At 41.5% G+C, this 22,392-nt stretch overlaps 1 protein-coding gene across 8 annotated transcripts in view; it reads right to left on the reverse strand.

Moving 5' to 3' along the window:
- Window positions 1–22,392, reverse strand: part of LOC144685938 (rap guanine nucleotide exchange factor 6-like) — a 412,496-nt gene that overhangs the window by 255,220 nt on the left and 134,884 nt on the right. The gene's annotated exons all lie outside the window — the stretch shown is intronic.

The raw sequence follows: 22,392 nt of genomic DNA on the forward strand, positions 1-22,392 counted from the left end.
CCAATGCCAGTATATCCTTTCTTAAATACGAGGACCAAACTGTATACAGTACTCCAGGTGCGACCTCACCAACACCCTGTACAGTTGTAACAAGACTTCCCTATTTTTAAACTCCAATCCTCTAGCAATACAGGCCAAAATTCCATTTGCCTTCTTAATTACTTGCTGCACCTGCATGCTAACTTTTTGTGTTTCATGCACAAGGACACTCAGATCCCTCTGTGCTGCACTTTGGAGTCTCTCTCCATTTAAATAATAGTCTGCCTTTTGACTTTTCCTACTTTCCGATATTAAACTCCATCTGCCAAGTTTTTGCTCACTCACTCAACCTGTCTATATCCCCTTGCAATTTCCTCATGTCCTCACCACAACATGTCCTTCCACCTATTTTTGTATCATCAGCAAATTTGGATACATTACAGTCTGCCCCCTCCTCCAAGTCATTAATATAGATAGTAAATAATTGAGGCCCTCGGACTGACCCTCGTGGCACTCCACTAGTTACGTCTTTCCAACCTGAAAAAGACCCATTAATCCCGACTCTCTATCTTCTGTGTTAACCAATCCTCAATACATGCTAATACATTACCCCCAATACTGAGAGTTCCTATCTTGTGTGGCACCTTATTGAATGCCTTCTGGAAATTCAAATACACTGCATCTACCAGTTCCCTTTTATCAACTCTGCTTGCTATATCCTCAAAGAACTCTAGCAAATTTGTCAAACATGATTTCCCTTTCACAAAACCGTGTTGACTCTGATTGTGTTAAGCTTTTCTAAAATGTCCTGCTACTTTTTCCCTAATAACGGACTCTAGCATTTTCCCAACGACAGACGTTAGGCTGACTGGCCTATAGTTTCCCGCTTTTTGTCTCCCTCCCTTCTTGAACAGGGGTGTCACATTAGCGATTTTCCAATCTGCTGGGACCATCCCGGAATCCAGTAAGTTCTGGAATATTTCTGGAATATGACTGTTTGATATGATTTCTCAGCTGCTTCATATTATTGGTGATCTTGCTTTCAGAGGTTGATAGCTGGCAGACATGACTTTCCAGTCACCCGCTATAACATTTTACTTCACTGACAACATTGGGATATACCTACTAGTGAGATGGCTACCAAGGTTTCCCATCTTTATTGTTAATCTTACAAACCAATGATTAGAGACTTCTGGTTTAGGTCAGGATTAGCCTTTTTTTAAAAATTTATGAGATGTGGGCGTCGCTGCCTAGGCCAGCATTTTTTTGCCCATGCCTAATTGCCCTCATTCAGAGGGCATTTAAGAGTCAACCACTGCTGTGGGTCCAGAATCACATGTAACAATGATGCCCACCTATGATGTTCTTAGGTGAGAGAAGTTATTGTTGGCACCATTTATTTAGACAATAATATGAAAGCAAAATGCTGCAAATCTGAAGAACAGAAAATACTGGAGGTACTCAGCAAGTCAGCCGGTATCTGCAGAGAGAGAGATATATAAAGTCAGTGGCCTGAATCTCCCAAAATGAAGAGTGACAAGCCACACATCTTAAGTTGCTGATGCATCTCAGGAGCCTGAGGAAATTCCAATGCGCAGTACTTATGTGGGAAGTTCAAACTTGTGATCACTGGGTTAACGCTACCTTAACTGTTCTGCGATTCCCTATAACAGTGGGATCAGATGGCCAGAATCATGGAGACTTGGGCTGTTTGTGCTATACTTACTCTGGTTTTTACACAGATTTACTTAGCGCTTTTCCTAGCGGGTGCAAAGCCTGCTAAGAAGCGCAGCTCAAAGTAACTCATCTGGAGTGTCAAAGCACTCCAGCACAACAGCAACCCCGGCAATGTTTACCTGCCCCCCTCACCCCTGGTAATCTTCACCACACTGCACAACATTCACCCCTTTCCAACAATGTTCACTACCATCCCCACCCCACTCAAGTGATGTAACTCACATTAAAAGGGGAAGGTCTTTTAAGGGTGCCTGGAAGGTCTTTTGAACATGTGACATATGGGTAGTAGCCATCATACAGTTAGAGCTCCTGGGACAATCAGAGCTCAATACCTAGAGAAGCCAAGCTTGATCACCTGGAGTCTATTTGAAACCAGGTTGTATAAATCTATTGTATAACACTGACTGAGTAATAAACTTGGATTTGGACAATTTGCTCAAGTCTGAACGAGGAATGATTTAACTGAGTTTAGAGATATTTCCTTACAGAAGGTATGTTATAAAGTGGAAGGCAGGAGAGGTTACATGACAAAAGGGGTGATGGTACAAGGTAAAGAAAATGGTAAAGGGAAAAGTAAAGAAATAAAAGATAGATCTAGGTCTGCATGTAATTGAGAATAGCAGAATCATCGTCAAATATCATCAGCTGCTTCATCAATGACCTTCCCTCTATCATAAGGTCAAAAGTAGGGATGTTCGCTGATGATTGCATAATGTTCGGCACCATTCGGGACTCCTCAGGTACTGAAGCAGTCCATGTCCAAATGCAGCAAGACCTGAACAATATCCAGGGCTTGACAAGTGGAAAGTAATACTCGCGCCAGGCAATGACCATGTCCGACAAGAGAAAATACAACCATCTCCCCTTGACATTCAACGGCACTACCGTCACTGAATCCCACACCAACAACATCCTGGAGGTTACCACTGACCAGAAACTGAACTGCACCAGGCATTTAAATACTGTGGCTACAAGAGCTGGTCAGAGGCTGGGAATTCTGCGAGAAGTAACTCACTTCCTGACTCCCCAAAGCCTGCCCACCATCTACAAGGCACAAGTCAGGAGTGTGATGGAATACTCTCCGCTTACCTGGATGAGTGAAACTCCAATAACACTCAAGAAGCTCAACACCATCCAGTTCAAAGCTGCATGCTTGACTGACACACCATCTACCACGTTCAACATCCACTCCCTCCACCGCCGACGCATAGTGGCAGCAGTGTGTACCATCTACAAGATGCACTGTAGAAACTCACCAAGGCTCCTTTGACGGCACCTTCCTAATCCACAACCTCTATCACCCAGGACAAGGGTAACAGACACATGAGAACACCACCACCTGCAAGTACCCCTCCAAGCCACACACCATCCTGGCTTGGAACTATATCACCATTCCTTCATCGCTGGGACAAAATCCCCGAACTCCCTCCCTAACAGCACTGTGGGTGTACCTACACCACATAGACTGCAGTGGTTCAAGGAGGCAACTCACCACCACCTTCTCAAGGGTGATTAGGATGGACAATAAAAATGCAGGTCTTACAAATGACATCCACATCGCGTGAAAGAATAATTAAAAACAAATGCAGTCACATAATGGAAGATATTGCTGACTTTTTGACAAGGATGCCATTGTGCTGTGGACGATATGGAAATCTGACTACAGAGATTCAAGCAGCAAGTATTGGGGGAGATGAGACCAAAGTTGGATAACTGTTACTTATATTGAGGACCTTACACAGAAAGGAGTGCTAACAGACAGACCTCACCACCAAAGAAGACCACTGGCACATAAAATGGCACTGAAGGACAGTGCTGGTAAGTGGATGGAACCACAAGGGAATGATGGCTCATGAACACCACAAACAGGCAGGGAGCATTAGCATATGGAAATCACAAAGAAGTGTCAACAAATAGGCACAACTAATCATGAGCGCTGGGACATAGGGTTACTACCCAACAGGAAGCATTGGCACACAAACAACATATGACAAGCCTCCATGGAAGATAACACTGCAAATTCAGATCTTTATCATCTCAATTTTTAAATGTATTTCTGCCCTGCAGCACTTCAGATCATTCAAAAAAAAAAATGATGTGCTGTAATTCTGTATTTGAGAAGTGCTCTACCGTTCTACACAGCAGTGTTTGGGAACCAAGCATGTTGCTTCTCCTAATGCGCTGAGAGTTGCAGTGAATGTTCCATGACCTCGAATAATGTATAGCATAACAGGGCGCATGGTTTTGTAAGCTTATAACAGAGATGGCAATGTAACTGAGAGCACTATAATAAAATTATCATATAAAATACACAGTAACTCATAAGATAGAATACACTGTCATACTGAATATAAACATAGATATGTATATTACATTAATCTGCACGACAGAAACAAGCCATTTGAACTAACTTGTCTATTGTAGTGTTTATGCTCCCTTCGAATCTCTTCCCACCTTACTTCATCTAACCCGAACAATATATCCTTTTTATTACTTTCTCCCTATGTACTAATCCAGCTTTCCCTGAAATCTATGTTATGACCTCAACTATTCCATGTGCTAGCAATCTCTACATTCTCACTTTCTGGGGAAAGGAATTCTTTATTGGGTATATTAGTGACTATCTTATATTTAGGGCCTCTACTTCCCACAAAAGATTAATGCAATTTATAATCTTGATAGTAATGAATGAAATCATTATGGAAAAAGGGTTTAAATGTAACATTAAAGTAGAATACATGTAGCAAGTTAAGAACAATTTGTATTAGCTGCGGTTTTCTGACATCAAAAAAGCTGTCTCCTTAACAAAAAAAAATGCCTCTTTAAACCTTCCTGTGAACTCTTTCCACCCCAACTCTTCACTTCTTGTTTAGTGTCGCCTTCTCCTACATGTAATGCACTTCATTTTCACAGGGAATACATATATAAATGCATATATAATTGCTCTGCTGTAATTATGATGAAATAAGTTCTAATATTTCTTTCATGTCAAATTATGTAGTCCATACACATCCTCAATAACTCCCCTGCTCTTCTTCAAAATAATGCCATAGGATCTTTTACATCCACTCAAATGGCACATAGGGCCTTGATTTAACATCCCATCTGAAATCCCGCACCTCTGACAGTGCACTGTTCCTTCAGTGCTGCACTAGGGTGTCAGCCTTGATTTTTGTGCTCAAAACTTAGATTGGGACTTGAACCCAGAACCTTGTGAGATTCAGGGCCGAATGTGCTACCAACTGAGCCACAGCTGACTTCAGTGATCATGCACATACATGCTAATTCAACTCATCCTCAGCATTGGTTTCTCCTTAAGCCACTTACCTCACATAATGTTGATGGATTAAAAATCAACAGAACAGTGGAAGACAGACAAATACATCAGCATATTTCTTTGAAAAATGATCCTAAGGGTAAATCTGCTCTTCCAAGGTACCCCAGGCGTCTTGCAGCTTTCTCCATCATTGTCACAAATTTAAACTAGGATGTGGACCAAGTACTGTAATCCAGTGGTGTTAGTATCGATCTGGGTCAAACACTGCTGCTTCTTAATGAACATGCAAGAAGCAAGCACTTGTTTTACAAACAGGCATTGTAAAATTGTGCATTCTCACCTATCCAGTTTACCAGTTCTTTACTGCAACACCAGTTTGCACTAATCTGAATACAAATGTGTCAACCTTGTGCACAAACAAACAGGCTGACTTAGTGAAAATGATATTTCAAATCCACCCTGCTTAGCTTATTGTAACCCCAAAATTAGTCAGTTTCCATGTTCATCATGTCTTATTCATCACAGCTTGGCACTAAGAGTGGAAGCTCAAACTTCATATTAAATTTACAATTATGCAGATGAGAAAGGGTAGTAAAAAGGTTAGACTTGCAAAAATCAAATTGCTTAGGAAAACGAAATTAGGGTTGACAGGTTAGAAAATTTTCCAAACAAAACCTGTTCAGTAGGTTTTATAATATTTCCTATGTCTACTGCTGCCTTCCACCACCCAGTATATATGGCAGCTTATCTATGCACTGTCACTATAGCAACACCTAGAATCTACTCAATAGCTTCAAAAACAGAAATCTGTAGGCTGTGTGCTCTGTCTAGACAGTGAACTTCTTCACAAAGTGAAGGTCTGGTTTGTCTAATTGTCCCTGAATGGCTCAGTGAGTGGAGAATCAAAGACATAACTCTGACAATGTGGTATTGCGGTATTTGCACCATTAAGCTTGCCATTCCAACGCACCTTTAAAATTCTCATTATTCCCTGAACATAATGTAAAAGGTAGCTGCATAATCTTAGACAAATACTTGTACAAAAATTCCATAAGGCCAAGTCATGAGCATGTAACAAGAGAGCGTATGTTCACTGTTATTTTCACCTTTCAGGCTCGCTGTATAAAATTAGTCCTTCAAGGGCTTAATCATTAAAAATTGATAATATAAATTATTGATAATTGATAGTGATAATTTAAACTTATAATATTGAGGATAAATTAGCACTACCACAAGGTCGATTTTTTTTTCCTCTTTTGTTTTCTAATACTGAAGCTTTGGTGGATATGGTTAACTTCTTTTCCAGAAGTATCGTAATTGCAATCCCAAGTAATCTAAAACTGAATCAGAAAAGCTCGTCATTATGCTACCTTAGTGGATTCATGTCTTCCATACCAACGGTTAAGGTTACAATGCAAATAGATGCCAAGTAATATATAATGTCATAAATTATTTCACCAAATGCCCATTCATTAATGCAGTATAAAAGTGTATCTGGCATGGGCATGATTGGATGATTGGCCTCCTCTTATGCTGTGTCATTCTAATATCATCCCCACTCATATGGCAGAAACATCTGGGTCATATTTCTGAAATGATTCAAATATGTCTATCTAAAGTTATAACTTGAGATAGAGTTTTCATTCTGCACAATGCTTCATCAAAATACCTAAACTTCTTCTATATAAATTCTCTCAACCAAATGTTCAAAATAGATTAACAAGTTTCTATGAATAATAGTGCACATACAGAAACCTAATGGTACAATTGAGAATTCACCGTGGTCAAATCTAGTAACACAAGATTGGCTGATTGCAGCCCATGTTACACTGCACTTGATTTTCTTTTCTGTTGACTTCAGTGGTGCAAAACAGGCTATCAGTCTATTGTGCATTACTGACCTTGGTCAATTTCACCCCAATATGTCTTAAAAACTGCGCAATGGACAAAGCAGCAGCTCACTTGCAACCTGTTAAAATTTATTCCTCCTTCAAAATTGTAGAAACATCTGTTACCAATATGTAATTGTATATTCTGGCATACATACACATACACTGGATCTCAATAAAATGTCTTTCATGATCAAAACATGTAAGGCACTATTTTCTCACCCCCACAACACCACCACCCCTCCAGGGGTCTTTTATTTCATCATTGGCAAAAGTGGGTTTAATAAAATAATAATAATAGTGTTGGCACTGTTGTTGGTGGATAAAAGTTGACTGTCCCTTTCAACCAGTTCAATATTTCCTTGTGTTGAATTACTGGGAATTGGCTGCATTTTAAAAGCAGACATAAGGCAGGCAATCAGTGCTATGTATCGCTGGCAATTTATCATACAGCAAATGCATATCTTTTGCAATGACATTTACAATAAAGTCAGTGATTATTTGTGACTTTCTTTTTAAAGCAGTGCACTTACAACAAAGTCATAATAATTTGACTTTTTAAAGTATTGTTGGATTTACTACCCTTTCATAGACATTGCCTCAAAAAGCCATAATCGCACTTATTTTGTTATCCTTCATACTGATTTTCTGAGGTTATTTATTTTGGAAAGCTTTATCCTTCATTTATTTCCAACATTTCAATTGCTCACAATGTTCCACTTTCCATATTCCTGCTTTGTGTGTTTTACATAATGGAAATGACTGAACACTGTTTTCCAAATGTTAATGCTACCTATTTTGCCCAAGAATGACACATGACTAAATCATTCTGAAAACAGATATCAATTTGAATGAAAAACAATGTCGCTTGGTAGTACAGAACTTGAATATTTCTGAAAATAGAGACATGTTGCCAAAGCTTTTCGTTTTGTACTCATCAGGATAAATGCAAGAATAGCAAATTTCAAAAGATCATAACAATTTATACTGTGGGAGGTTTGCTGATTTGATTGGCAAGTTGACTCTGATTACTATCTCTATGACAATGCCTCAGCCAATGGCAAACTAAAGGTTCCCCGTGCTTCCAGGTAATTAAAAAAATGTGCAAGGCTTGAACATATCTCTTTTGCTTATAGAGAATGGGTCCATGTGTGTAAATGTATGTCACTTCTAGCGAGCATAAATAAGTCATGTTACGAGCTTAACTGATTATCTTAAAGTAATTGTTAGTGTAGCTAATAGCGTATTCAGAACTGTTCAGCAAATGCTGCTCAATCACAGAATCACATCTAATGGTAGTTGTTTTGTTGCGGGTTTTGAAAGGATGGGCTGGATGAGCAGAGTTTGTACTCTACCTACTGCAAATAGCCAGGGCCATGTTGTTTGATTCAATCAGCCAATCACTGGGACATACGGCCTATGTACCTGGCACTGCACTGGCACTGAAACTCATCCACAAAATTGCTCATGTGGCAAGCAGAATGACTTTCTGGACTGACTGCAGCATCCTACGAGTAGAAAATACCACTCACAGTCACGCTCAGCTTGCTTAATATGTTGTTCAAAATTTTTGAGATGAACGTTTTGAATTTTTGAAAAGTGGTTCATTTATGCTTGCTAGAAGGAACATACGCTCATACGCAGGGACCTGTTCTCTGCAAATGAAAGGAATACACTCAAGCCTTGCGCTTTTTTTTTGACTTACCTGGAAGCACGGGGCTGGGGGGGGGGCAAATAAGTCCCCATTGGTTTCTCCACTGCAATGCCTCATCAATCAGAGTTGACTTGCCAAGGAATCAGCACCCTGCCACCGCGCGCCCCCCCCCGCCCCCCCCAACTCCTTTAGTATAAATTGTTGTAATTGTTTGAAATTTGGCACTCTTTCTTTTGTCCTGATGAAAATATGGCGTATGGCGAAAATCTTCACAACATTCCTCTAGTTTCTGGGCGGTCATAGCGTCATATAAAGCATGGATCAAGGGACAAGGAAACTTGCCCAATTAGCCCACTCTTTCCAGCAGAATATGCACAAGATCCATCTTTATGGTCACTGTCCAGGTTAGTTATTCTCCTGAAGAATGGTAAACAGATAAAATTTCCAAGATTATAAAAATGCCACAAAGATCAAGTACAAATATATATCAAATTATTACTACATCACTCAAATTATCTCACAAACAGCAAGTTTTTTTAAAAAATATATTCTTGGGATGTGTCACCTGCAAGGCTAGTAATTATTGTCCACCCCTAGTTGGCCTGAAAAGGCAGTGGTGAGTGTTCTCCTTGATCCACTGCCAACCATTAGTGGAGGTACTCACACAATGCTGGTATGTAGAAGGTTCCAGAATTTTAATGAGGTAACGATTAAGATACAGTGATTTAAATTCAAGGCAGGAGAGCATGACTTGAAGAACAACTTGGAAATAATAGTTAAAAGCAAAAAACTGCGGATGCTGGAAATCCGAAATAAAAACAAAAACAAAAATACCTGGAAAAACTCAGCAGGTCTGACAACATCTGTGGAGAGGAACACAGTTAACGTTTCGAGTCCGTATGACTCTTCACCAGAACTAAGGAAAAATAGAAAAGAGGTGAAATATAAGTGATTTAAGGGGGGGTGGGACAGGCAGAGCTGGATGGAGGGCCAGTGATAGGTGGAAATTGCCAAAAGATGTCATAGACAAAAGGACAAAGAGGTCTTGACGGTGGTGATATTAGCTAAGAAATGTGCTAATGGTGACATTAAGGGTAGAAAGCAGGACGAGCAAGGGACAGATAGCCTTTGTGGGGGTGGGGTGGGGGGGAAGGGATCGAAATAGGCTAAAAATGTAGAGATAAAACAATGAATGGAAATACATTTTAAAATAATGGAAATAGGTGGGAAAAGAAAAATATATATAAATTATTGGAAAAATGGGGATCAGAAAGGGGGTGGGGATGGAGGAGAGAGTTCATGATCTAAAGTTGTTGAACTCAATATTCAGTCAGGAAGGCTGTAAAGTATCTAGTCGGAAGATGAGGTGCTGTTCCTCCAGTTTGCGTTGAGCTTCACTGGAACACTGCATGGAAATAATAGTGTTCCTATGCATATGCTGACCTTGTTCTTCAAAATGGTGGAGCTTGCAGGCTTGTTAGGTGCTGGAGGACACCAGTAGATGGCACACATTTGGCCAGAGTGGACTGGGAGCAGCTACTTTTAGGTAAATGTGCATCAGAGCACTGGGACTCATTCAAGAAGAAAATAGGGAGAGTACAGGGCCAACATATTCTGGCAAAGACAAAGGGTGGAACTAACAAATCCAGGGAACCCTGGATGTCGAGGGACATACAGGATTGGATAAAGAGAAAAAGGGAGGCTTGTGGCAGATACCAAGGGCTCAAAACAGCAGAAGCCTGAGAGGAGTATAGAATGTGTAGGGGGGAAACTTAAAAAGGAAATTAGAAGTGCAAAAAGGGGGCATGAATAAACATTGGCAGGTAAAATAAAGGAAAATCCAAAGTTATTTTACAAGTATATTAAGAGTAAGAGGATGACTAGGAAAAGAGTAAGGTCCATGAAGGACCATAGTGGTAATGTGTGTGTGGAGCCGGAAGACGTAGGTAGGTTTCTAAAGGAATACTTTGTGTCGGTGTTCACAAGTGAGAGGGACGACATGGGTATAGAAATCAGGCAGAAGGAATGTGATATAATTAAAGAAATTAGCATAGAAAGGGAGGAGGTTCTAAGTGGTCTGGCAGGCTTAAAAGTAGATAAATCCCCAGGCCCGGATGAAATGTCTCTCAGGCTGTTGAGGGATGCAAGGGAGGAGATAGCAGGGGTGCTGGCAATAATTTTCAATACCTCTCTGGCCACAGGAGAGGTGCCAGAGGATTGGAAGATAGCCAAGGTGGTACCGTTATTCAAGAAGGAAGGAAGGGATAAACCAGAGAACGACAGGCCAGTCAGTCTAACCTCAGTGGTGGGGAAACTATTGGAAGCAATTCTGAGGGACAGAGTTAATCTACACTTGGAGAGGTAGGGACTACTCAAGGACAGTCAGCATGATTTTGTTAAGGAGAGGTCATATCTGAACAATTTGATTGAATTTTTCGAAGAGGTGACCAGGTGTGCAGATGAGGACAACGCATTTGACGGTAGTCTACTTGGACTTCAGCAAGGCTTTTGATAAGGTCCCGCATGGGAGACTGATAACGAAGGTAAGAGCCCATGGGGTCCATTGCAATTTGACAAATTGGATCCAGAATTGGCTGAGTGGCAGGAAGCAGAGGGTGATGGTTGAGGGGTGTTTTTGTGACTGGATGCCTGTGTCCAGTGGGGTTCCACAGGGATCGGTGTTGAGTCCCTTGCTGTTTGTGGTATATATAAACGATTTAGACTTGAATATAGGAGGATTGATCAGTAAGTTCGCGGATGACGCAAAAATTGGTGGGGTGGTAAATAGTGAGGAGGATGGCCTTAGATTACAGGAGGATATAGACAGGCTGGTCAAATGGGCTGATCAGTGGCAAATGGAATTTAATTCGGATAAGTGCGAGGTGATGCAGTTGGGTAGGACAAACAAGGCACAGGAATTCACAATGAATGGTAGGACCCTGGGAAGTACTGAGGATCAGAGGGACCTTGGTGTGTGCGTCCACCGGTCCCTTGAGGTAGTGGGACAGGTAGATAAGGTGGTAAAGACGACATATGGGATACTTGCCTTTATTAGCTGAGGCATAGAATATAAGAGCAGGGAGGTTATGCTGGAACTGTATAAAATGCTGGTTAAGCCACAGCTAGAGTATTGCGTGCAGTTCTGGGAATCCACATTATTGGAAGGATGTGATTGCACGAGAGAGTACACACAGGAGGTTTACCAGGATGTTGCCTGGGCTGGAGAGTTTTATTTATGAGGAGAGATTGGATAGACTGGGGTTATTTTCCCTGAAGCAGAAGAGATTGAGGGGGTACATGATTGAGGTATATAAAATTATGAGGGGCTTGGATAGGGTAGACAGGAAGGCATTTATCCCCTTGATGGAGGGATCAATAACCAGGGGGCATAGGTTTAAGGTAAGGGGCTGGAGGTTCAGAAGGGATGTGAGGAAGAAGTTTTTCACCCAGAGGGTGGATGGGATTCTGGAACTCACTGCCTGAAAGGGTGGTAGAGGCAGAAACCCTCAACATTTAAGAAGTATTTGGATGTGCACTTGCGATACCATGGCATACAAGGCTATGGGTCTAGTGCTGGAAAATGGGGTTAGAATAGTTAGATACTTGTTTGACCTGCGCAGACTTGGTGGGCCGAAGGGCCTTTTTCTGTGCTGTAGACCTCTATGACTCTACACATTGCAGCCATAGTACAATGGTTGAAGAGGGCATCAATGTTAGTCTGGAGGACAAACTGCCAATTATATGGACTGCTCTGTTCTAGATGGGGAAAATCTTTGTGTTGTTGCAGCTCCACCCATCCAGGCAAGTGGAGAGTCCAACCCATTCATCAATTTTCATATATGATGTGAAGTGAACTGAATTGGTTGAAGACCAACATCTGTGATAATTGGAGCTTCAGGGAGGTTTTAAGGAATATGTTCTAAAAGGTTACGTGAACCCTTTTTTGCACAGAGTTTAGGATCAGTGGGTTTAATTTTATAAAGGGAGTACCTTCATCTTCTAGCCGCCAAGCTATTAGTCAGGAAGGTGGTGAAGGACCCTCCTGCCCAAAGGTGAACTGAACCAATGAAAGGGCCAAATAAAGGCCTCTTCTTGCTACTGCTGGCATTTAACCAACAGCACTGGGCCCTACAGTACAAGCTCTGACAGCCTCCCAGTGGGCACACAGAGGCCCCCTCTTTCCCACCTGCCCGAGCATCAACGGAAGCACCTGCTCTCACCAACACCTACCCCCTCAAGGCGCTCCTAAGTCGTCCGATTGGCTGGCAGCTCCTGGGGACGGGCAGCTCCCCTTACTAAGGACGTCCCGCCAGCCCCAGCTGCAACCAATTAGTTAAATGACCCCCATAAAGTGTGGCTCCACATGGCTGCAGGCGCAGATGCACAGATCATCCATACATCCCCACCCTGCCTTCAGCCCTTCATCAGGATTCCTTGCTGAGGGAACAAAAACATTGCCCACTTCCTGTAAATAAATGTAACCAAGTGGTTTTAGTGTAAATGGCAGGGAATATACTACCTTTTGGATGAGACAAGTAAACATGGTGGCATCTTGTGTAATTTCCAATATCAGTATTCCATGACTGGAGTTATTTATTAGATATGGATATTCTAAGCTATGCCAGATAAACAGGACAACCCAGGTTTCAGTACAAAGGAAATGTGAGCTACTTCTAAAGACACATTTGTTATACTCAAAAAAAAATTGGATAGAATATGAAAGTACAATAATATCGTATCCATAAATCTGATCACAGCCCACTTTCATATCACTGCAATATCCAGCAATAAGAAAATAATATACAGAATTATGAAGCTATCCACCCTGATATCATACAACGAATCACCTAGAAAAAACAGAAATAGGAATATACAACCATGAGGATTAATCATCACAGGGAAATTATGTGTACACTAAAGCAGTTATTTCTCACTAAAATGTGCTTATTAGTGCCATAAATATGGATTATTCACAGATTACATGTAATTGCATTTTCAAATGTTACACATTAAAGTATTCAATGAACATTTAATAATGTTCTATTTTGTTATACACACGTGGCTACATATATGCAAATCCTGTAAAATAGTTTATTTTTTAAAAAAGCATTGATGCTGCTAAGCTTTTTTGCTGTGGACAAGAAGCTGTGATGGATAACACAGCACCATCTACTGGCTAATTAAAATATTTTCTGTTCGACAACCATTAACAGGTTTTCAAGCAGTGTTATAATAGCAGATGGGCATAAGTTGCAGAGTCCAGACAATTTATTAGTTAATGCATAAGATTTTTCAACCACAACAGATGTTCACAAACAAATACTGAAGACTTGAACATTGTGATCAGCTGTGAATCAACAGTCCAAAGTGGAAGGAAAGCGAACTCAACTTCTTGTCGCGAGCTTGGAACTCCAAATCCCATAAGAACCGAGTTTCCGCAAATGCGCTGACCAGGAGCAAAAACCTGTCTCATGTGGCCAGGTGAAAAACACCATTGCAGATATGAATCTGATGCAGGGCACAGGGAGAGGTCCCAAGAGAAGAGCCCCAGGCAGGGGACAGAGACAAGGGACAGAGCGAGATCCTAGTTAAGAAGAGAGTAGAGAAAGAGGCTCCAAGGAACACAGGGCTGAAGTCAGCAGGCTTCAAAGTTTAGCAAGCTCAGGAGAGCCCTGAAGAACAAACAATTCAGCGATAGAGGGAGGCAACATGGACGATGGAGGGAGGCAGCGCGGGCGGGTGCACAAGAAAGGAGAGGGCGGGCAGACACGCGAGAAAGGCAGCGGCCGTCCGAGGGGCAGGCAGCGGCCGTCCGAGGGGCAGGCAGCGGCCGTCCGAGGGGCAGGCAGCGGCCGTCCGAGGGGCAGGCAGCGGCCGTCCGAGGGGCAGGCAGCGGCCGTCCGAGGGGCAGGCAGCGGCCGTCCGAGGGGCAGGCAGCGGCCGTCCGAGGGGCAGGCAGCGGCCGTCCGAGGGGCAGGCAGCGGCCGTCCGAGGGGCAGGCAGCGGCCGTCCGAGGGGCAGGCAGCGGCCGTCCGAGGGGCAGGCAGCGGCCGACCGAGGGGCAGGCAGCGGCCGACCGAGGGGCAGGCAGCGGCCGACCGAGGGGCAGGCAGCGGCCGACCGAGGGGCAGGCAGCGGCCGACCGAGGGGCAGGCAGCGGCCGACCGAGGGGCAGGCAGCGGCCGACCGAGGGGCAGGCAGCGGCCGACCGAGGGGCAGGCAGCGGCCGACCGAGGGGCAGGCAGCGGCCGACCGAGGGGCAGGCAGCGGCCGACCGAGGGGCAGGCAGCGGCCGACCGAGGGGCAGGCAGCGGCCGTGCGAGGGGCAGGCAACGGCCGTGCGAGGGGCAAGCAGAGAGAGAGATTCTGCCACGATCTATAAGCCAGCTATAGGATCAAGAGCTGTACAGGAGCTTAGAGGCCATCAGGACTCAAGAGGTGTTTCAGATTTTTAAGTGACTGAGCATGATTGCAGCGAGGCCCAGCTGAAAAGTCCACAGTCGTGCGATTTTGAAGACAAGTTGGAGGATCGCTTAGCCAAAAGCTCATAGAAGGGTCCCCTTGAAATTTTGTGCCTTGGAGAATAGCTGAGGAGAAATTAAAATGAATTCCAGAAAGCTTTGGTATACTTGTTTTGCATTCCAAAAGAAGAAGTGAACAAATCCTCACGATCTCGTAATGTATAATAGAACTCTTGGGCGGAATTAGGGCGTAAAAGAAGAACTGTGTTTATACTCAAGTCTTGACAAATGTTATCACAGCAGTTGGTAAAGGCTGTTATTTAAAATCCCAGCGGGAAACTTTAAGCAACTGTTATAACCTATATTTTTAATTGATATGTTTTGAGTTGCAGCTCTAAATTTAGGAATAAGACCACCAGTTCTCCAGAGGTTTTTATATCAAACTAAATGAGACCTTTATTAATTTGCAACTAATTAAATACATACACATGGCAACAAATTACTATCATAACTTTTAACAAATTCCCAAATTAATCTCCACTTCGGCAACAATAACCATAGGCTTAAACAGACACCAGGCAAAGCATTGTTTACCTTACGAATTCAAAATGAGGTTCCTTTCAATTTGTTCCTTTGCATACAGTTGTCGGCTAACAGGCTTAGATCTTACATGCCTCTGACCTGTACACAAAAGCTCCTCTCAGGTTATACCTAGCCATCCCTTTTGAATGCAAATCCTCACTAGGCCCCTTGAACTCCACCTCTTCTAATTATAAAACCCCTTTTATAGTACCACTTTTATGAGTAATATAAACATTGCTTGGTGTCTCCCAGCTAGGTGCAAGATTTCACTCCCATTCTTGAATGCTCTATTCAACAAGATACAAATATCCCCTCTACATACTTTTTACATCTCAAAACTACTATATATCAAAGCACCCAGACTAGCTGGCTTTATTCCAATTAACACACACAGTCAAACATCTATTTAAAAAAAAATTTCAATAACATTATATATATTAATATCTCTTCCTGACACAAACTATGGTGTTAATAGTCCTTGCTTTGTTTAATTTTATTAATATACGCAGTGAAGTTTATATTTGTTTGAAGACATGAAATCTTGTAGCATGGTTCTTTCAGTTAACTGTTTGGTGATCCAATTTCTCTTTAAACGTCAACACTCTATGGAGGTCATAACAACATGCCTTAGTTACCTCTCGAGCTGACCATTTCAATGCTGTCCAGGTTGGCCTCCAAACTGTCACCTTCCATAAACTTGAGCTCATCAAAAACTCTGCTGCCCACATCCTAACCTGAACCAAGTGCCATTCATCCATCAGCCCTGTGCTCACTGTCCCAACCCGCAATGCCTCAACTTTAAAATTCTCATCCTTGTTTTAAAATCCCTCCATGACCGTGTCCCTCCTTACCTCTTTAACCTTCTCCATGCCTATCGCCCTTAGGCAATTGAGCGTGTTCCTCCAATTCAGGCTTCTCGCACATCCACAGTTTTAACCACTCCACTACTGTTGGCCATATCTTTAGCTGCTTAAGTCATACTCATATGCACCAGGATTTCCCTCCTTAAACTGCTCCACTTCTTTATCACTCTTTCCACCTTTAAGATGCTCCTTAAAACCTACCTCTTTGACCAAGCTTTTGGTCATCTATCATAATATTGCCTTACCTGCATTATTGTCTTCTTTGTAATCTTCTTTGATTACGCTCCTGTGAAACACCTTGTGACATTTTACTATGTTTGATGCTCTTTATACTTGCACGTTGTTGTTACTATATAACTGCATATATAGTGCTTTATTCCCCCTGCAGCCCAAATGTTCACTGAAACTGGCCAATATAGCACTAATAAAGTGAAGGCTTATACCGGGATGCTGTTCAGCTCTGACTAATAGTTTAAACAGTTGGTTTAAGTCTCCACACTCAATCACATTGTGTGTTGGTATTCCAACATACTATATCGCTGCACTGTCAAAAACCACTAATTTCAAACCAAGTACCTTTGCTTGTCATTTACAGCCTGTTCAATAGACAAACCAGTTGGAGGAAAGCACAATTTTCCTTTGCATCAGATGCAGTGCACTAAGCAGCTAACCCTGAAAGCAGCATCATTAAGAGTTGATAGGGAACGAAATGTGTTAAGAAAGATGAGATTGGAGAATACAAAATCTAGCTCCTGGCTTCCAGAGTCCAACATAAGAGTCCATGAATGACAGGGTGTTTACTACTATAATGAACTGCGAAAACAACAAACATTTTTGAGACCATTGGTAGCAATGGATAGGTAGCATAATAAGTTGAATTGCATTATCTTAAAGTGTGATAATTATCTATCATTCACATAATAGGTCAATATAAGAAAAACTTCAGTAGGTTCCTATGAATTTGTATTCATAACTTTTTAGTCTTACACAAGATTCTCCTAAAATGATTAAAAACAGAGAAACAATTTATACTTGGGAGAGATTTACATACAAGATTTTACAGTAATAAATTCTGTGCAATACTGCCTACAACCAGACAATGCTACTCTTGCCCAAAATACTGTGCTAGAGATATAGTATTCAGCCATGTAAATACTTTGGCTACAAGGGCAGGTCAAAGGCTAAGAATCCTGCGCTGAGTAATTCACCTCCTGACTCCCCAAAGCATGTCCACCATCTACAAGGCACCATCCAGGACAAAGCAGTCCGCTTGATTGGCATCACATCCACAAACATTCACTCCCTCCACCACCGACGCACAGTAGCAGCAGTGTGTACCATCTACAAGATGCATTGCAGGAATTCACCAAGGCTCCTCTCACCATCCTGACTTGGAAATATATCGCCGTTCCTTCACCGTCGCTGGGTCAAAATCCTGGAACTCCCTTCCTAATAGCACTGTGGGTGTATCCACACCACATGAACTGCATGAACTTCAAGTAGGCAGCTCACCACCACCTTCTCATGGGCATCTAGGGATGGGCAATAAATGCTGGCCCAGCCAGCAAAGCCCACATCCCATGGATAAATTTTTTAAAAATAGGAAAAACCTTAAACAATTCACTCAAGGAAATGATATTGACTTTGCATCAACTGAAAATATGACATTATGAGGATCACATTGACACTCATTTGACTGAAACTTAGTTCACAGGTTCCTTAGTTCACACCTTCCCCTTAATCAAAATCTCCCCACTAAGCAACGCCTTCCACCACCCCAACTGTCACGGTGACAAAGTGGCTCTTATCAGCATGTAACTTCATGGGTTTTTTCCACACTTCTCCTCCTTTGAGCACTTTACCTTATTTCACCTTCTCACATCTCTTTTAGGATCCTTTTGTTTAACTGCTCCCCCCACACCAAATTTCTCATGATATGCTCCCTTCTTTCCACTCCCAGTTTCCTCATCCTTGGTAATTTCAACCTCCCTCTCAAATCCCCCTGCCTGGTGTCCTCCGAATGAGTTGCCACCTGGCTCTAAAACTCTCCAACCATATAAATTCTCCTACCAACATTAACATCCACACAAGTGAACTTGTTGTTAGCTATACTAGACAGACAAGTTTGCAGTTGTTGCCTCTCAGCTAGAAATTAAGGGTTCTAGAAGGAGACACTTCTGGTTATAGATTTTTGAGGAAATTATACTTAATCGACAATGCATGCAATGATGTGAAGATTGTTAGAACAAGTGGATAAAGATCAATATATGATGTTAAGAAGGTAGTGCCTGTGTATCTTTGGGGTGACCCTCAAGCCCAAAAAGGAGTGGACCTTAAATGATATTAAAGAAGCTCTGCTACACAAAATTATGGTTGGATTACATCTCATATTTAAGGACCACATTTTGAGGTTAAAAGACAGTTTCTGCAGAAACTGAAGCAAGCAATATTAGAAACATATATAAAATCAATGCTGTTCTTCAAGACCTTTCATGGTTAGGATGGGTCAGCATGTACAACCAACCATCAACGGAAGCAAATGCCGACTCTTTGCCAACAATGCTCCAAGTGTCAATCACTAGATGGTGCTCTGAAGCTGCATAATATTGTTCATTCTCAGATTTTCTTTCCCTTTCCACACAAAAATTGCTGTCTTTCATTTCCTTTATGTGGTTTAAGATATTTTCACATTGATGTGTTATTGCCTTGTTTAACAGTTCCTATTGCAATTACATCAACAACATAAACCTCTGCATACTAGTTCTAAATTGGAAATCAAACTCAGGCCACGAAGGTGACTGGTGAGAGAAATTGAAATGTCATTGGTGGATTAAATAGCAAATCCAGGATCAGGCTTAAAAGCACATTGATGGAAAATTCTAAAGAAGTGTGTTGATATGTGCTTGACCCATCTTGCTTGCAGCCCAGGAGTGATTCAAATTGACTTTTCCCAGGGCTGATATTCATCACCTTGACTAGCATCAAAAAAACACTTCATTTTTAAAAAAGGCAAGTATTTCAGCTTCTAAGATGTCTTGGAAGAGGTCTCTCAGCATAATGGAAGTCTTTTTTAAAAATCATACATAAAACTATAAAAACATTATAATTAAAAACAAAAACAACTGGATTATTACCACAAAGCTACTGGATTATTAGCAAAAGAGAACACGTGGAATTAAAAGGTAACCTTGCAACATGGATTAGTAATTAGTTAGGAGGTAAAAGTCAATGATAAAGCAAGTATACTCTGGTGGAATATAACAAGTGCTGTTCCACAGGAATTTGTACTGCAGCCCCAGCTTTTCAACACAATATATCAAACGGCTTCAATGAAGGAACAATGAGTCGTATATACTAGTTTGCAGGTGACAATAAATTAGGTAGCACACTCAGTTGTGCAGATGGGAGCAGAAATTTTCAAAGTGACAAAGACAAATTAAGTGAGTGAACAGAACGGTGAGGTTATCCAACTTGGATCCAAGACAGGCAAATCAGGATATGACGAGGGACCAGAAACTAGAATAGTCCAGGGATAGGGCTATCAAGGCACACAAATCACTAAAATATAGTTCAAAAAGTAATCAAAAGATTAGTGAAATGTTGGCCCTTATCTCAAGGAGTTTGGAATTCAAAGAAAAAATTATGCTTTGTGGTATGAACCTTGGTCAGACCGCGTCTGTTTTACATACCACAACTTGAAGACTATAGACTGGCCTTAGAGGGCACGGTGCAGATTCAGAAGAATGATAAAAGGATTTAAAGTATTACATTGGGAAGTCAAGTTTCATAACCTTGGCTTGTATTCCCTTAAGTATAGAACATTGAAAGAGGTGATCTAACCTAGATGTTTAAAAAGATTAAGTGATTTCACAATAGCAGATTCAGAGAAGCTATCTCCTATTTTGGGTAAACGCAGAACAAAGGAGCACATTTTAAGATTAGAGTTAAGACCATTAATAGGTAAGAAATAGAAGATGTAGGTCATACGCCCCATTGAGTCTATTCTGCCAATCATCTTCTGCCTCAACTTCACTTTCCCATCCAGCCCCATTTCATGTGAGACACTAAAAATCTGTCCATCTCAGACTTAAATATATTCAATGATGGGGAATACACAATCCTCTGTGGTAAAGAATTGCAAAGATTCATAGTATAGAGTATAGGTGCAATTTACTCACCATTTCATCATAGGACTATTGACTCACCCCAGAAACCAATCTAGTGAACCTTCGCTGCACCTCCTCCAATGCAAGTATATCCTTCCTCCAAAACTGTACGGAGTACGAAGTGGTCTCACCAAAGTCAATTGTAGCAAGACTTCCTTATTCTTGTACTCCAAACCCCTTGCAACAAAGGTTAACAGGCCATTTGCCTTCTTAATTACTTGCAGTACCTGCATGCTAATATTCCTTTTAAGAGTGTCTCCGAATATCAACATTTACAAGTTTCACACCTTTTAAAAAATATTCTATTCTTAATACCAAAGTGAATAACTTCACATTTCCCCACATATACTCCAACTGCCACCTTGTTGCCCACTCACTTAAACCAATCTATATCCCTTGGCAGACTCTGTATCTTCCTCATAGCTTACACTCCCAACTAACTTTACATCGCAGCAAATTGATATTTCGGGCACTTTATCCAAGTCATTAACATTGATTGCAAATAGCTGAGGCCTCAGCACTGACCTTTGCAGCACTCCACCAGCTACAGCCTGCCAATGTGAACATTCCCAATTTATCCCTGATCTCTGCCTCCAATCAACCAATCTTCCATCCATGGTAATATATAACCCCAAACTACAAGAGACCTCATCTTGGGCATCAATCTTCTGTGTTGCACCTATCGAATGCTTGCTAGAAATCCAAATATTGGTAACTTCCAATGCCCTAGGACCATTATAGAATTTAGGAAATTTTGGAAAATCATAACTATGGTTTTTAGAACTTTAAGGTGTAGGTCATCAGGTCCTGGGGATTGGTTAGCTTTTCATCACTTAAGTTCTCCAATAGTTTTTGGTGCTAATTACCTTGGGTTCCTCACTCTTTTTAGCCCCTCGGTCACCCTCATTTCCTTTCAGACAACCTGTAGTGTAAATCTGGAATTCTCCCACCCAAAAGGTTGCTCACACTAGGTCAACTGAAATTCAAGACTGAGTTTGACAGATTCTTTTTTAGTTAAGGGTATCAAACAATATGGATCAAAGGCAGCTAATGAATCAGCCATTATTTAACTGTGAATGAAGAAACAGGTGAGAAGCTGAATAGCCTATTCCTGTTATTACATAGAAATCCAGCCCATTTTAATATAAATGCAAATATTTTGAATTATTTGAAAAAGATATGGCATTCTAGTCAGCAGGTTCTATTGAATAAGGGAAGGAAAGGCTTTCAAGCTTCGCCAACACCCCCCACCAAGTTCTGATCAGACCATTAGCACAACCTTAAATTTTCCCAGTCCTCTTTTTCAGTCTCTCATGCTGGGACCTGGTTCATGGTCAACAACATGGTACCTCGTCCAAGAAACCAGTTTACAGGTGTAAGCCTAAATGGTTTATGGTGACAAGCTATTCAATTAAGGGTGCAACACAACTGTGTCTGTTGTCACCAAAAAAGTAGTGGATTTTCTTAGTTTCTGCAACATTATGTCCCAGAATCAACAAGGGGGAAGACCATATTAGATTTAATAAAGAGCAACAAGCCAAATGATCACACTCAATGTGGTGCTTGAAAGAGGGAAATGCAAAACAGTTGGTAGGATTTTAGGTTTTGGTAAGGCTGACTTTATGGTAAAGACTGTCCATGGTAAAATGAGCAAATCTGTTAATGGGTAGAATGACAGAAGCTAGTGGGAAACCTTCATAAAGAAATGTGATACAGAATCAGTATACACTCCTAAAGGGCAAGACCTCTTCTTGAGAAAAAAAAGTTATAAATGAATGAAGCAG

This window comes from Cetorhinus maximus, chromosome 10, assembly GCF_964194155.1.
Source record: "Cetorhinus maximus chromosome 10, sCetMax3.hap1.1, whole genome shotgun sequence".
NCBI lineage: Eukaryota > Metazoa > Chordata > Chondrichthyes > Lamniformes > Cetorhinidae > Cetorhinus > Cetorhinus maximus.